We start from the raw sequence: 14,754 nt of genomic DNA on the forward strand, positions 1-14,754 counted from the left end.
CTGTCCAGCTCTTGTGGGGACCAGCACCACGAAAGCGAAGTGAGAGGAGTACACCGCGGTCGGGGGCGCTGACACCCGCACAAGCAGCTGGGGGAGAACAATGACCTGCGGGGCAGGAAGACTAGGCCCCACGCGGGAAGACAGACTCAAGCTGACTTCGGAAACACCACGCCTGCGCCGCCAGAGCCCGGCGCGCGCTCCCGAACCCGGCGCGCGCTCCCGCCTGGCGCCCCAACCGAGCCCAGAACCAGTAGCTAGCCCGAAAGGTGAGGGCGGGGCAGCACACGCTGGAGGGAAGGCCAAAACGCGCGAGCGCAGAGAGCGTGCGCACGCGCAGAGCTCCCGCCGGCCGGCGCCCGGAGCGCGGGAGAAGCGTCGGAAGCCACTGAGAGGAGCGGCACCTCGGTGAGCGCTCCCCCCGCCTCCCTTATCTCCCGGAGTGCTTTGCGCGCGCCCGGCGGCCGGGGGGGAGGGGAGGGGAGGCGGCGGTGGCAGCCATGTTGTTGTGAGTCTCTGTGTCTCACCCTCGGTACTTCGGTGGTTCGGAGGAGGAGGGGGAGGAGAAGGAGAAGGAGGAGGTGGGGTGGGGGGGAGGGAGGTAGGTGGAGAAAGAAGATATTGCCACCACCGAAGGCGGAGGAGGGGAGGACGGCCGAGAGCGACGCCGCCGTGTGCCCAACGGTCGGTGTCCCCGGCTGAGGCAGCGCGGCCGCAGCAGCCCCGTAAGTCAGTCGCGCTTGCACCCTCTCCCCGTGCTCTGGCGCCGCGGGGCTGGCTCCCCGGGCTTTGTGTGGCGGCCTCGGCGAGGGCCGCCTGCCGGAGGGAGTGTGGACGGGGCCTGCGGGCTGCCCGGGACGGCTGCGGCCTTGGGCCCGCTCGCACAATGCAGGGGGAGGGGTGCCGGAAGGGGGTGTGGGCCTGGCGGGGGGTGCTTTCGGCTTTCCCGCTTCCTTTCCTCCCCACGCGTCAGCCTCGCGGCGCTGGGTGGCCCACCCGGCTCTTGCTTGGTTTCGGCGCGCTCGGGGTTAGAGACCAAGCTGTCCGCCCGCTCGCCCGCTCGCCCAGCCCTTGGGCCGGGAATGGGGGGAAAGGCCGGGTGGATCCCGAGAAGCGTGCGAGTTGGAAGTGGGCGAAGAGGAAGGCGTGGGCTTATGAAAACAAGTGTGGGAATTCTCGAGGGCCCGAGTGTGTGCAGGATAAGCTTCCGGTAGACAGGTGTGGGTTTGAAAGAAAAGGCGACTGGGGTTCGGTGTGTTAGGAATGTTGTGTTTTTGTTATCAGAACATATTTCGATACTTGGGGAAATTTGTAAATTAAAAGCAAAGGAGAGATTAGGGGCTTCAGACATTTTAGCAGTCGTTTTGTATCTGAACTGTGCCAAATTTGGGGAAGATAAATTGTTAAAAGTTGTATGCCCAAACACGCGTGTAAAAGTTAATGTTCTGAGAACATAGCTAGGGAAAACTGATTCTTCTTAGCTTTTCATTGTACCACGTATTTAAACATTTGGGTAGGATGGGAATTGCGGACGTATTAGGTGTAATAATACAATCATGTTAAAATCTGGACTTCAGTACTTTGTGAGATTTTAACTTAAGAAAACTGGTGGCAGATTTTTTTGGGTGAAGGTTTTTGAGGAAAGCTTTATTAGAAAAAGGCTTTTAAATGCTTGAGAGAAATGTAATACTTGTAAAGGTATTGTATACCAAGAATATTTTAATAAAGGGTGTTACCTAAGGATTTTAAAAGCTTGTTTACTGCTTGGATTCGTGTTTAATAGGTGACTCTTCACCATGTGACCTGGAGCATTGGAGGATGATTTAAGGATTTCTGGCTAGGAATCCGGTTAAAAACACAAAGATAAATAGTTTTAATTGGATACGTTTCTGTTCTTAGTTTTTTAATATCCTGCTATTAAAAAATGATTTGCTTTATCTGCACAGTCCTAAATAGTTGCTGGCATTTCCTTATTTCAAGAATGTCTTTAGAAGTCCAATTTTTGGTGAAATTGAGTTATTTTAGAATTGTCTTTCGGTTTCCTTGTGGGAGGTTTTTGTATGAAGTAAGACGTATTTTTAAAAAAATTAAAGTTATATTTCAGAATCCTGGTTCTTAAGCTTTTTTTTTTAACATCTATTGGAGTATAATTGCTTTACAATGGTGTGTTAGTTTCTGCTTTATAACAAAGTAAATCAGCTGTAAGTATACATATATCCCCATATCCCCTCCCTCTTTCATCTGCCTCCCACCCTCCCTATCCCACCCTCCCTATCCCACCCCTCTAAGTGGTCACAAAGCACAGAGCTGATCTCCCTGTGCTTATGCGGCAGCTTCCCACTAGCTAGCTATTTCACATTTGGTAGTGTATATATGTCCATGCCACTCTCTCACTTCTAAAGTTCAGTTTTTTGTAAAGTTCATTTTTGTTATTTGCACAGGTCTTTTATCTTCGAGTTAGATTTGCGATTAACAAGCTTAAACATCTTCAAACAATTTAAACTGTTTAATTTTAACACATGGTTTTCTTAATTTGAGTCTAAGGTTCTTTGATGTTTTGATATTAGTAAGATTTCAGCTTTTTTAATAGTAACTTAATTACTGCCGTATTAAAGTTGGTCTTACAAGGTTGTCACTTTAAATAGGCCAATTTTTCTTAGGCATTACAAGTATATAAACCAAATAATGCAGTCTTAACACAGATACATATATGAGGATTTTGTTTCTCTTAAACCTTCCATACTTGTCTCTAAACGTTTCTGGTGTTGAAACATAATTTATTTTCTTGTGCAGGTACTTATCTATTTAACAGAAGTAACTATCAGAGATTTGGGCCAGGTGTGACATCCAAAACCAATCTTCTCAGTGACCAGACGGTCCCCTTTTTATAGATACTGATAGGATCTTCATAATTTTAAGTGGAGGTTGGTTCTGTCTCCTGGACTCAAGTTCTTTGTAGTTTCTAATTTAACAACCTTTGAATTCGTTGGGTTTCTAAGATAGGAAAATATTCTGTATTTTCTCATGTTTTTAAGACTTGTGGATACATATTTTAAACATCTGAATGTTTGTACCTCATATGACTTCGTCTAGCTTGCATTCACAGTTTAAGGCCATTTTTACCGACAGGTGTGATTAAGATAATAATTGTATTTATAGTAGTGTAAATTGGTTTGTGACATATTAGATAGATTTTTTTGCTGTTCTTAAGAAAGCATAAAAATAGTCTGACTTGCTCCTATTGTCCCACCTTCTCACTCTTCCCTTTGATGAGTTTGTAAGAAGGAACTATGGCTCAGCCCCTTTCCTCTTTCTCTTTGGGAGCCTGCCCCCGGCAGAAAGCACTTTGCTTTTTCTGGAGGCCACTAGGGATAGACTCTGTCCCTTTCTGGAGGAGGACCATGGTTGTCCGGTGCTACCTATGACTGGGTTAGGATAATTATGGGGTGTGGTGTTAGGAAGCCCTGTTGGTCTAGGTTTAGATTATGCTTTCCAGTGTAGCTTTTCAGTAATAAAGGAGCTATTTGGATTACCATCAGCTTAACTCCTAATGTCTCTCACTCCTGAATTCTGATGTGGTGGGAAAAAGGTTTCTTCAAACCCTATCATTTAGAAGCTAACGTTTAAATAGTGATTTTTATGTTTAGCAATATAGATAGAAGACTTTTTTTTTAAGTTGCTTTTGCAGTGGAAAAGTGAATTTACAGAGAAATATTATTTTCATGCTTTTCCAGTGAAACATTGTATAGAATTATTACATAGGTAGGTGCGTGGCATATGCAGATTTTCATGTAGCAGTATGCTTAGAGACATAAGCTTAATAATATTTTTTCCCTAGTGACTTTTCCTTTCAGTAACTCAAAAGATCCAACTTATTTATAAATGAGAAATTAAAACTTGCCTAATTGAACACAAGTGTCAGCTTCCAAAGTGTCTTCTTTTTTTTTTTTTTTTTTGGTCATGCCGCGAGGTTTGCGGGGTGTTAGTTTGCCAACCAGGGATTGAATCCCGGCCCAGGGCAGTGAAAGTGCTCAGTCGTAAACACAGGACCGCCAGGGAATTCCCCACAGAGGATCATTTTAATTCTTATTGAAATTGTAGCGGTTTTGTTTCATTGACTTTTAAAATTTATTTTATTTTATCTTATTTATTTTTGGCTGCATTGGGTCTTCGTTGCTCCGCACAGGCTTTCTCTAGTTGCAGCGAGTGGGGGCTACTCTTCGTTGTGTGCACATGCTTCTCATTGCAGTGGCTTCTCGTTGCGGAGCACGGGCTCTAGGCACGTAGTTGTGGCACACGAGCTTTAGAGCGCAGGCTCAGTAATTGTGACGCAGGGCCTTAGTTGCTCCGCGGCATGTGGGATCTTCCCAGACCAGGGCTGGAACCCGTGTCCCCTGCATTGGCAGGCGGATTCTTAATCACTGCACCACCAGGGAAGTCCCTCATTGGTTTTTCTTAAAATGAAAAGTTGTATTTGGCCCTTGCCTGACTAATTTTTCTAAAGTGCATTAAAGAATTAAAAAGGGATAAGAACCTCCTGTATAAAAAAATAAATAAAATTCAAAAATTCAAAAAAAAAAGTTAAAAGGGATGGTTATTCAAGCATGTCGGCAAAAAGATAGTTTCTTTAGCATATACCACCTCTGCAAATAGAGCTTCTGTAATCCCATCCATTTCCAGTTTACTTATCACAAATTTTCACTTCTTATTCTCTTACTATTTTCTTGTGGAGAAAAGATTTTAGAGTACTAGAAAACATCTAGATTGTGTACACCTTATATATATATTCCAGAATTTCACTGTAGCTACCGAATACAAAAAGGGGGAAGAAGTGTGAAGGGAAAAGGGGTAGTTAGGGTGTCAGAATACTTCGCAAATGGGACAGAAAAAGAAGGCAGTCATTTTCACCTGCCTAGGGTGATATGTATATTTGGACCATAAAAATCTCCAAAAATCTCCTTCCTGGAAGGGATTTGGTGAAATTGACTGTAAAGTGACATTACAAAACCACTTATTCGATACCTGCCTAGGAAAATAAAACCTGTAGCTGACCACCAGAGTACATAAAAAATAGTATGGGGGGCTTCCCTGGTGGCGCAGTGGTTGAGAGTCCGCCTGCTGATTCAGGGGACACGGTTCGTGCCCCGGTCTGGGAAGATCCCACATGCCACGGAGCAGCTAGGCCCTTGAGCCATGGCCGCTGAGCCCGCATGTCCGGAGCCTGTGCTCCGCAATGGGAGAGGCCACAACAGTGAGAGGCCCGCATACCGCAAAGGAAAAAAAAAAAAAGTATTGGGAGGGGGGTTAACGTTTTTTTTCCTTTAGTCCCCCAGAAAAAAAGTGTGTAGAGAGACTAGTTTTAGAGACATCTTTGTGGTTTCAGTTTTACTGGACATTTTATGTCAAGAGTAGCAAGTTCTAGATCTCAAGGTGGTAATCTCTGATTTTAGGCACTGTTTCTGAAAGAGATCAGCAGGAGATAGTCTTCACTAATGTATAAGATGGTTTTATTCATTCTGACATTAAAAAGTAAATAAATGGCAGAGGCAGGCTGACTCTTAAGTACAGGTCTTTGATAAGCAGTCAAATGAGGCAAATTGTTGGTAGAGAGAAATATGGACTATGGTATGACTTTGTTACATACCAACAAAGAATTGTATACAGAAGGGAGCTACTTGTGTCTTCCATTTTGGTGACCAGGTCATTTATTTAACATCTATGTAGTATTAGCACTTTTCGCATGGTTTAATGCAAAACGTTATACTTTCTGTGGCAAAACCTGAGTCATTTGAAACCAATTTAACATAAACAGAATTAAGATTTGAAGTTTAGAGAAGGTGATAGCTCCAGGTTTTGCCTACAAATGTTTTCTTGGTCCACTTTGCAGTTGAAATATAATTGATTGCTTTTCATCCAAAGGTGCCTTCATTTAATCTCTAAATTATTTGGCTCCTACACTGGCAAAAATAGTATTTAAAGATCTTGGCAAAGATAAATTGTTGCTTATTTTTATGGTAAGTCTGGTTGAGAAGATACTCATGGAGTATTACTTGACTTTGAGTCTATTTGTTACTCTGGATATTCTAAGCTGTATCATTTCATCAATCTAGACTACCAGAAACTTGCATTCATTTTTTGAGGTTTGCAGGCCTATCATGTGCCAGATGGTCCTTAGATGTTTGTGGTACAGTGATCCCTGTTCTTATAGTTTTACTGTAACTATAAGCTTATGTTTACAGTGGAGAGGAAGATGATTAAACTCATGTTTACACAGTGCAGTACACTAAGTGCCACTGGAGGTGGTGTTGCAAAAGTGCTCTAGACTCAGCTGGACACTGCAGGGGGTCAGGAAAAGCTTTCCAGAAGAGGTAAAGTTGACTATAAAAAGACTTAGAAAAGTTAATTTAGTCAAGAGATGGGTGAAGTGGCATTTAGCCAGAGGGTTTAGTATGTGTATGTGACCCAGATAGGGGAGAATGGCAGAGCTTAAAGTGGAGGCAAGGAGGAGAATTGAAAAGATTTGATTGGAGATATAGGTAGCAGCACACTAAGGGGCCTTTTTAAAAAAAAAAAAAAAAAAAAGTATTTATTTATTTGGCTGTGTTGGGTCTTCATTGCTGTGCGCCGGCTTTCTCTAGTTGCGGCGAGCAGGGGCTACTCTTCATTGCGGTGCGTGGGCTTCTCATTGTCGTGGCTTCTCTTGTTGAGGAGCATGGGCTCTAGGCACGAAGACTTCAGTAGTTGTGGCACGTGGGCTCAGTAGTTGTGGCGCACGGGCTTAGTTGCTTCGCGGCATGTGGGATCTTCCCGGACCAGGGATCAAACCCGTGTCCCCTGCATTGGCACGCGGATTCTTAACCACTGCGCCACCAGGGAAGTCCACGGCCTTTTTAAATTTGAATAATTCTGAAGAAGACTTTGGAGATCCAAGATTATATCTTGGGAAGATTTAGACTGTATTTTCCAGGAACTCTTAACATAATTACTGTGAATCGCTTTCCCTGGATTGTGTTAGAGGAGTTAGACGCATTTTCCTTCAGGGATTGACTCTAAAAAAATGAGATTCTGAAACCTTGCATCTGTGAAGAGAGTTGTTGAGCATATTTTCTATTACAACTCTGTTCTCTATAATACCCCATATAAGAGGTTTCTTTTAAAGTTTAGTGTTAGAAATAAGGTTGTCTCCAAGGAATTGGATAATGAAAATTTTATATAATGTGCTGTGTCACCCCCCATCTTTGTGTCTTTCAGAAGTTAAAGTTCTTACTGTTTTTGTTATTTAGTATTTGCTTAGTTATTTTCCTAAGATTAGTTTTTGTTTTATTGTGTACATTTCCTATGAGTTACTTGGTGTGCCTTCTTCCAAAAATTTTTATTTAAATGAATATAAATTTCATTTAGATTATACTCAAAGACTATTTCTACCACAGACACTTTTTATGGCATATAACTTAGTACTCCTTGAAACTGACATAGATTTGGTTTCTCTTTTCAGACACTGCAGTCTAGGTGTTTGGTTTTTTGTTGTTTTGTAAGCAACAACTTAGCATTTTTTGTTTTTTTTAACTTTTGTATCTTTAGGAAATTGGTTTGGTCATATCACTTTAAGTCATTGGGAAACATCACCAATTCAAGGCTTGTTCTTAAATATTTGAGGAACTTTTAAAAAAATCACAATTCATATTCATCACCTAAAAGATATCCTCATATTTAATCCAAAGATTTGTACTGCTGATATTTTTCTTAGACTATTTATTATGCCTATCATGAACTAAACATTTTAAAACCTTTTAACCGTCATAGGTTATGACTTTTCCTAGACAAAAGTTCAGGAAAGTTGAAATAGATAGCTCACTCGTTCATTTTTTTTCTTGGAAATGACTAGAAATAGCTGCTTCTCAAAATAATCAGCTTTGTTTTAACATGCTTACAGAAAGTTACAATAATACTGGGTTAAAGTTAAGCAGATTTATTTATTTATGCATGCATGCATGCATGTTGCACTGTGCTGCTTGTAGGATCTTAGTTCCTCAACCAGGGATGGAACCCAGGCCCTCAGCAGTGTAAGCACTAAGTCATAACTACTGGACTGCCAGGAAATTCCCAGTTAAACAGTTTTAATTGTGGGACTTCTCAGAGCCTTTACTATGCTATTATCACAGAGAATGAATTCCAGAATGACCATGTACTCAGCTTGCAAAAGAACAAGTGGGTACTAGGGAGCAACATATCTTAAATGTATTGGACAAGGAACCTCTTATTTTAAAGAACACTGTACGTTGGTGATTAAGGAACACCCTTTGGAAAATTTTTGTCTGAAGAAAAAAATCTTTTAAAAACTGCACTAAAGTCTGCTGCATAAAGTGGTTTTTATTTTTTCCATTTGTCTCAGACCATGAACTGAAATGATTTCCTTTAGTTCTCTGTTACAACCTAATTAACATTTCTTAAGTTATTTCTCCTTGGTGCCATACTGATTCTATTGATACTGTGTAACAATTGAAAATTACTAGGTAGCCATTTGAGACAAGTCTTTGGTTGTTGGGCATTCAGGCATTTTAGTACTAGGCATTCAGCCTAGTACTAAAATGAACTGAAAATAGCACAAGATTGCTTGTACTCTATTGACTGTGATAAAGCTTCTAAACTGTGTTTAAACTGTATTAATATAGGACCTTGTTTAAAAAAAACTTTATTTTGCTAACGTTAACGAGCCTTACAACACAGAAATGTAAAAACATAAAGCCAACAGTACCCCCTCTCCTACCAAAGTTAGGTGTTTATTTTTTTCATACTCCACACAAACATATACATTGCCCCTCTTTTGTTAAACAAAACTGGGATCAGGTTACACACCTTTGGCAGCTTGGTGTCTTTATTTAATATCATGGATATTTTATTGTATTAGTACATATAACTTTAATAACTTGTAATACTTAGTGTATGGCTTTTTATTTTGCTAACCCATTTTTGTCGAGTTTAGGTTGTTCATTTTCTGTTTTTGAACCGCTGCAAGCAGTGCTGCAGTAAATACCATTGTTCAGTTCATTCTTTTATGTTATTGCTGTTGTTTATGTAAGTTAAATTACCAGAAGAGAAATTACTGTGTCAAAGGATTATATATTGAGTCTTAAACAGAAAAATATATGTTCACTCATTATGATGAGTTAATATTCTAGAAAGGACTTGTATTGCAATTTCACGTATTATCTAATTTAGTCTTCACAGTAACCTTATGAGGAAGCATTGTTATTCTCATTTGTAAATTGGGAAACAGAACCAGAGAGTTCAAGTCGTCTGAGTTCATTCAGCTAGTTAGAGGCAAACATGGTACCATATTCTAGATCTTTTTGTTCTGGTTTCTGTTTCTGTTACACCATGATGAATGACACAAAATTTTTAAGTTGGAAAACCATTAGGGTGCTTGTGAATATATCCCTTAGCTGTAGGTGGTATGGTGTATGTAAGGCTTTCAATCCTATCTGCACAGGGAAACATTGCCTGGAGAGCCTAAAAATACTAATAAAAATATGTGCCTTTCTCCCTGCCCAGACTAATTCAAATAAGTCTTAGGTAGGTGGGATCTGAGTGTTAGTAGTTTTAAAATTTTCTGTCTAGATTCTAATGCACTGTGAGGATTTGAGAACCAGTGACCTTAAAATTGAGGTGCTAATATCCCTGAGGAGTACATGAAGTGTTTCCAAAATGTTAGCACATTTAGTTTCCTGAGGATCAATTACCAGATCCTCACTATGTGTACTGAGAAAGGCACATCTTTGATCCATCCCAGATTTTAATGTGGTGTATTTTACCCCAGATAATTAAACCTTCAGGGCACCAGACTTGGAGTTAGCTTCCTGTAGTGATTAATCTTACGTATTCACATTGCTGTTAGTAATGAAATATAGCCTAGAACTGGAGTATTTTGGCTTCCATTGGGATTTTCTGAATTCGGGTCAGTGATAGTCTTGAGTGGTAGGGAGTAATGGTAAATTGTTTTTAAACCAGTTCACCTCTCCTTTCCTAACTTTTTTGTTAAAGAATACTTACAAAGCAAATAACAATACTATGAAATACTTTGAAAGCTAGAAATACGTAAATCATGTTTATTATAGCATACTGTCAGATATATTGTGTCTAAATGTATGATTTGGTTGGCTCCATTTTTTTTTAAACACTTTGCAGGAATATATCAAAAGAGTAGGGTAGAACTAACTTAGATTTAAAAAGCTAAGTGCTGACTGAGCACAAGTGTAATTCCTTTAAATCAGGTGATGATAGAATATTTAGATCTACAAATTGGATTTTGATTTTTTTTAACTCAAAGTCTCATGAAGGTGTGGCTAGAGTTAGTTATTATAGTAGGTATTGGGTATACATGTAAATTCCTTTATATCATCTTAAAAAATCCTTAGAAGTTTACAGATAAGGGGCGGGATTGAACCTGGGCCTATGGCAGTGAAAGCACTGAGTCCTAACCACTGGACCACCAGGGAATTCCAGAGAATATTTTTAAGTGATGCTTAATTTATTAAAAAGATGTTTTTCTGTTAGTTTGTTTATAAGTCATGATACCTCTTTTATGTGTAGGTGTATGTATATTTGAGTTCTACCGTATAAGACTATTGATTTCCAAGTTAATCTGTTTAGTGATTTTTAACATGTATATATTTTAAATATTTTAAAAATACAAGTAACAAATGGGAAATATTCAGAGTATAGAACTGTAAAATGTAAAATAAAAATCATGCATACCCTTTTCCTGATGTGAACACTGTTAGTGGTTGTGTCACTCTTTCTGATTGTTTTCTGTTTTTACAAAAGTGGAATGATAGAAACACTGTTTTCACCTTGCCTTTTCACTTAGTATCCTAGAATTTTTTCCATGTATGCATAAATACATCCATTTCATGCTTTTTAATGGGTGTATAGTTGATAATATTATCATTTTCCCTTTCTCCCTATTACAATATTTAGTATCCTTTTGGTCTCCTTCCTCATGACTGTTAACATTTCACAGAACGCTGGCATAACAAGAAAGTGCAAAATTGTGGTACATATCTAATGGATAAAATGATATTAATACATTGAAAAATATGAATTAAATGCCATGAGAATTGAGAAAAAGATGACTTGGGGAGGTTTTAATGGAGAAAGTGGCATTTGAACCAAACTTTAAGGGATTTGTAGGATTTGCACATGAAGAGATAAATGGCAAAGAGCTGTCCAGGGGACTGGAATAGTTTAGCAAAAGGAAGGTTGGGGAACAGAGTGATGGTTTATGCTTGCTTGGTATGGAAAAGAGCATGGAGCTTTTGAAGTCTTGATGGTGTTGATTCCTCTGCCATTTTAGTAGCTTTGTCTATTAGGGTAGGGAAATTGACCACAATTTCCTTATTTGTAAAGTAGGAATACAATACCTACTTTGCTGGATTGTAATGAGAATTAAATATAATGTGCCTAGTATCATCTCTGGCATAAAATCAAGTGCTCAGTACATTCTCTTGTTCTCTTTGGGGGATGGTGTCTGAAAAAAATTAGTCCAAAGAGGTTTATGCTCATTTGGAAATCAGTTTTTTTTAAAATTTCATATACTACTTGTCAAAAATATGGATGAAATCATAAGTGATGTTAGGTTTAAACAAGAGCTTGGACCCTAAGTTAACTTTCTGGAGAGTAACCACCTTTACAAGCTGCAGTTTATAAATATTTAAGAGTGTGTGTGTGGGGGGACGGACGGGGTGCTGGTGTCCAAATTGTACCTATCCTTCAGGGCCCAGCTTAAATACCACCTGCTTCACATGGCTGCTTGTCATATTGTTATTTTGTTAAACTTACTTATGGACATTTTCAAGCACAAGTAGAATAGTACAGTACACCCTTGGAGATCTATCATCCATATTCAACATTGTGTGAAATCTTTATACCCATATTTTACTTTTTTGAGTATTTCAAAGCAAATCCCAGACAGTAGCCAGTTTAAGCATAAATTCTCTTACTGATGAGAACTTATTTAAAAATGCAGTCTTCTTGCTATTCTCACAGCTAACAAAATTCCTTAATATCATCTAATACCTATTCTGTATCTAGATTTCCCTGATTTTCTCAAGTTTTTTTTATAGTTGGTTTGTTAGAATCAGGATTCAACCGAGGTTTATACAGTATATTTGACTTTTAAGTCTTTTAGTGTATATAATAGTCCTCCCTCTCCTCCTCTTTTAAAATTTCATTGATCGTGAAATGAGGTGAATTTTTTTTTTTCCGTATTCTAGATTGGGCGATTGCTTCCTTGTGTTATCTATTGACTTGGCGCTTGCTCGCGCTCTCTCTCTCTCTCTCTCTCTCTCTCTCTCTCTCTCTCTCTCTCTCTCTCTCTCGTATTTCTGATAAATCAGTGTTTAGATCTAGCAGCTTTATTATTAGATTGATGTTTACTGGGGTTTTTTTTTTTAGGCAGTAATTCTTCATTGGTGGTACTGTTTTGTATTACATTATGTCATGAGGCATGTAATGTCTGCTTGTTCCACTTTTAGGGTGATGGCATATTAAATTACATTTAAGAACATAAATTTAGAAATTCTGCTTTGGGGGGACTCACTTCATAATATATCTTGGACATTTCACATGTATCTTGGACTCATTAGAGCCACTTCGCGTTATCTATTGTCTTCATTTCCATCTAAGAGTTATTTGACCTACTTCTCTCAGGTGATATGTAAAAGCATGAAAAACTAGCATTGATTGAGGTTGTTTTAGTGTGTAGATCTTCTCTAAACAGTATTTTGTTTTTCAAAGAAAAAAAAGAATTTCCATGAGCAGTATTTTATTTCTTATACTAAACCAATTGAGAGAATGCCTTGTTAATAGAAGAGACATTGTAAGGACTCAAATATATGGTGATTCGCCTTTGAGAGAATTCTAAGGAAAAAAAAATACCTTGCCTTGATATTTGCATTATGTAAGTGTATATTTACCCTATTTAGTCTCCTTGAGAAATGTGATATCTGAGATTGATCCTCGAAGAGCTAAAGTATTCTTGCACATAAATATTTGGTAAACTTTTATTTAATGTCTTAATGCCGGTGCTGAAACAATCTTAATTTCTAATCTTAGAAGATTTGAGCTAGGGTCTCTGAAGATTTCTAGTTTCTGGGAGTCTGTATATGGATAACACATTTTTTTTGCCAAGTTTTATTCAAAATGTAAAATTTGACTTTTCCTTAATATAGTCAAGTCAGTTATACAGTACTGTTTTTAATGCTGGTAAAACAAGGATGTAGTTCCCCCATGAAGTACATGGACAAATGAGTATCAAATATCAAAAAAATATTTATGGCTCCTGGCTTAGCTACCACCTGAGTGACTGTCCAACACCACTAGAAAAGTGTGTGATTCAATTTGTACCCCCAGATAAATAACAGATTATTAGGTGTGGATGGTGGTTCCTAGAGACTTCTAATATTAAGTCTGTGAAGGCTAATGGTCTACCAGAAGTACTTAAACCTGGATTTACGTTTACCTTTGTCATATGGATAAGAAAAGGCATTGCTAAACAAGTGAATTTTGTTGGAAAATTTGTGTTAAGTGATTTACTATGCTGAAGAGACTAAGGTATACTTAAGGACTTTAGTACCTGTTTTCAATGGATACCACTAATGCTCAATGATTATGTTCACTAAAAACAGTCCAAGGAGTATGACCACTAAGAATATTTTATAAGCAGCTTAAGTTACTCTTTGTGTGTATTGACTTATGTGAATCAGTTTTCATGTAATTAAAAAAATATTTATTTATTTATTAGAGTGCACCAGGTCTTTGTTGCTGCATGTGGGATCTTTTAGTTGGGGCATGCAGGCTTCTTAGTTGCAGCATGCAGACTCTTCAGTTGTGGCACGCTTGAGGGATCTAGTTCCCTGGCCAGGGATTGAACCCGGGCCTGGAGTCTTACCCAGTGGACCACCAGGGAAGTCCCAGTTTTCATGTAATTTTGTTGTTTTTGTAATGGATGCATGAGGTAGCAATAGCCTCTAGGTATTAGAGGACCAGTTTGGAGAAGTAGTGCCAATGGGAAGTTGCACTCATTTTATGTTTGGTAAATGTTTTCATTTGTACAAAGAGTCTGAGGAAAAGTCTTGTTTATGTCTCTATTAAAATGAGCATTGTGTATTAATATATATGAAGGCATTTATAAGCAGTCACTATTCAGATATTAGATGATTTCATGATCTGAATTTACGTTTCATAAAATATAGAATGATTTTTTTAATTCAGTATATATTGAGCATTTTGGTGGCTAAGACACAGTTCCTAGCTCCTTTAACTCCAGAGTTTAATTACTACTATGGCTTTACAATAGAACTAATTATGATACTATGAAAATGTAATTGGTGCTATATGCTGGTGCTTTAATACCATTTATTGTAGCTTTAAATGGTTTTTGCCCCCCAACCTATTTTTTATGGTAGGCATATGGTAAGGAATTGGATCAGATGTTACCTGAGAAAATAATGCATATTCTTGGTTCATTACACCAACTATTTGTAAACCTTTTGGCTTATGCATTAAATATGAAAACCCACAAAACTTAACCAAGTTATTTGAAGTACTTTATCTATTTTTCTCACATAATTAGTAATAATGTTGTCTACAGAAAAATAGCTAATACTGTTAAATTTTAGAACTTAATAAGACACCCTTCTTTTGCAAGGAAACATCATAACCTCAAAAACTATTAACTTTTTAATTTAAATTTACCTC

General features: G+C 38.5%; 1 protein-coding gene across 10 annotated transcripts in view; it reads left to right on the forward strand.

The window, feature by feature from the left end:
- Positions 1-459: 459 nt before the first annotated feature.
- PUM2 (pumilio RNA binding family member 2) overlaps positions 460-14,754 on the forward strand; it is a 91,242-nt gene continuing 76,947 nt past the window's right edge. For 6 of the 10 annotated variants that reach the window (XM_059078540.2, XM_059078542.2, XM_059078544.2 and 3 more), the window contains exon 1: positions 464-722. The gene's annotated coding sequence lies outside the window, so the exon portion shown is untranslated. Of the gene's footprint in view, positions 723-14,754 lie in introns of all 10 variants that reach the window. The other 4 variants (XM_059078541.2, XM_067008051.1, XM_067008049.1 and 1 more) reach the window with 4 other exon arrangements.

The sequence above is a fragment of the Kogia breviceps genome, chromosome 11 (genome assembly GCF_026419965.1).
Source record: "Kogia breviceps isolate mKogBre1 chromosome 11, mKogBre1 haplotype 1, whole genome shotgun sequence".
NCBI classification, from domain to species: domain Eukaryota; kingdom Metazoa; phylum Chordata; class Mammalia; order Artiodactyla; family Physeteridae; genus Kogia; species Kogia breviceps.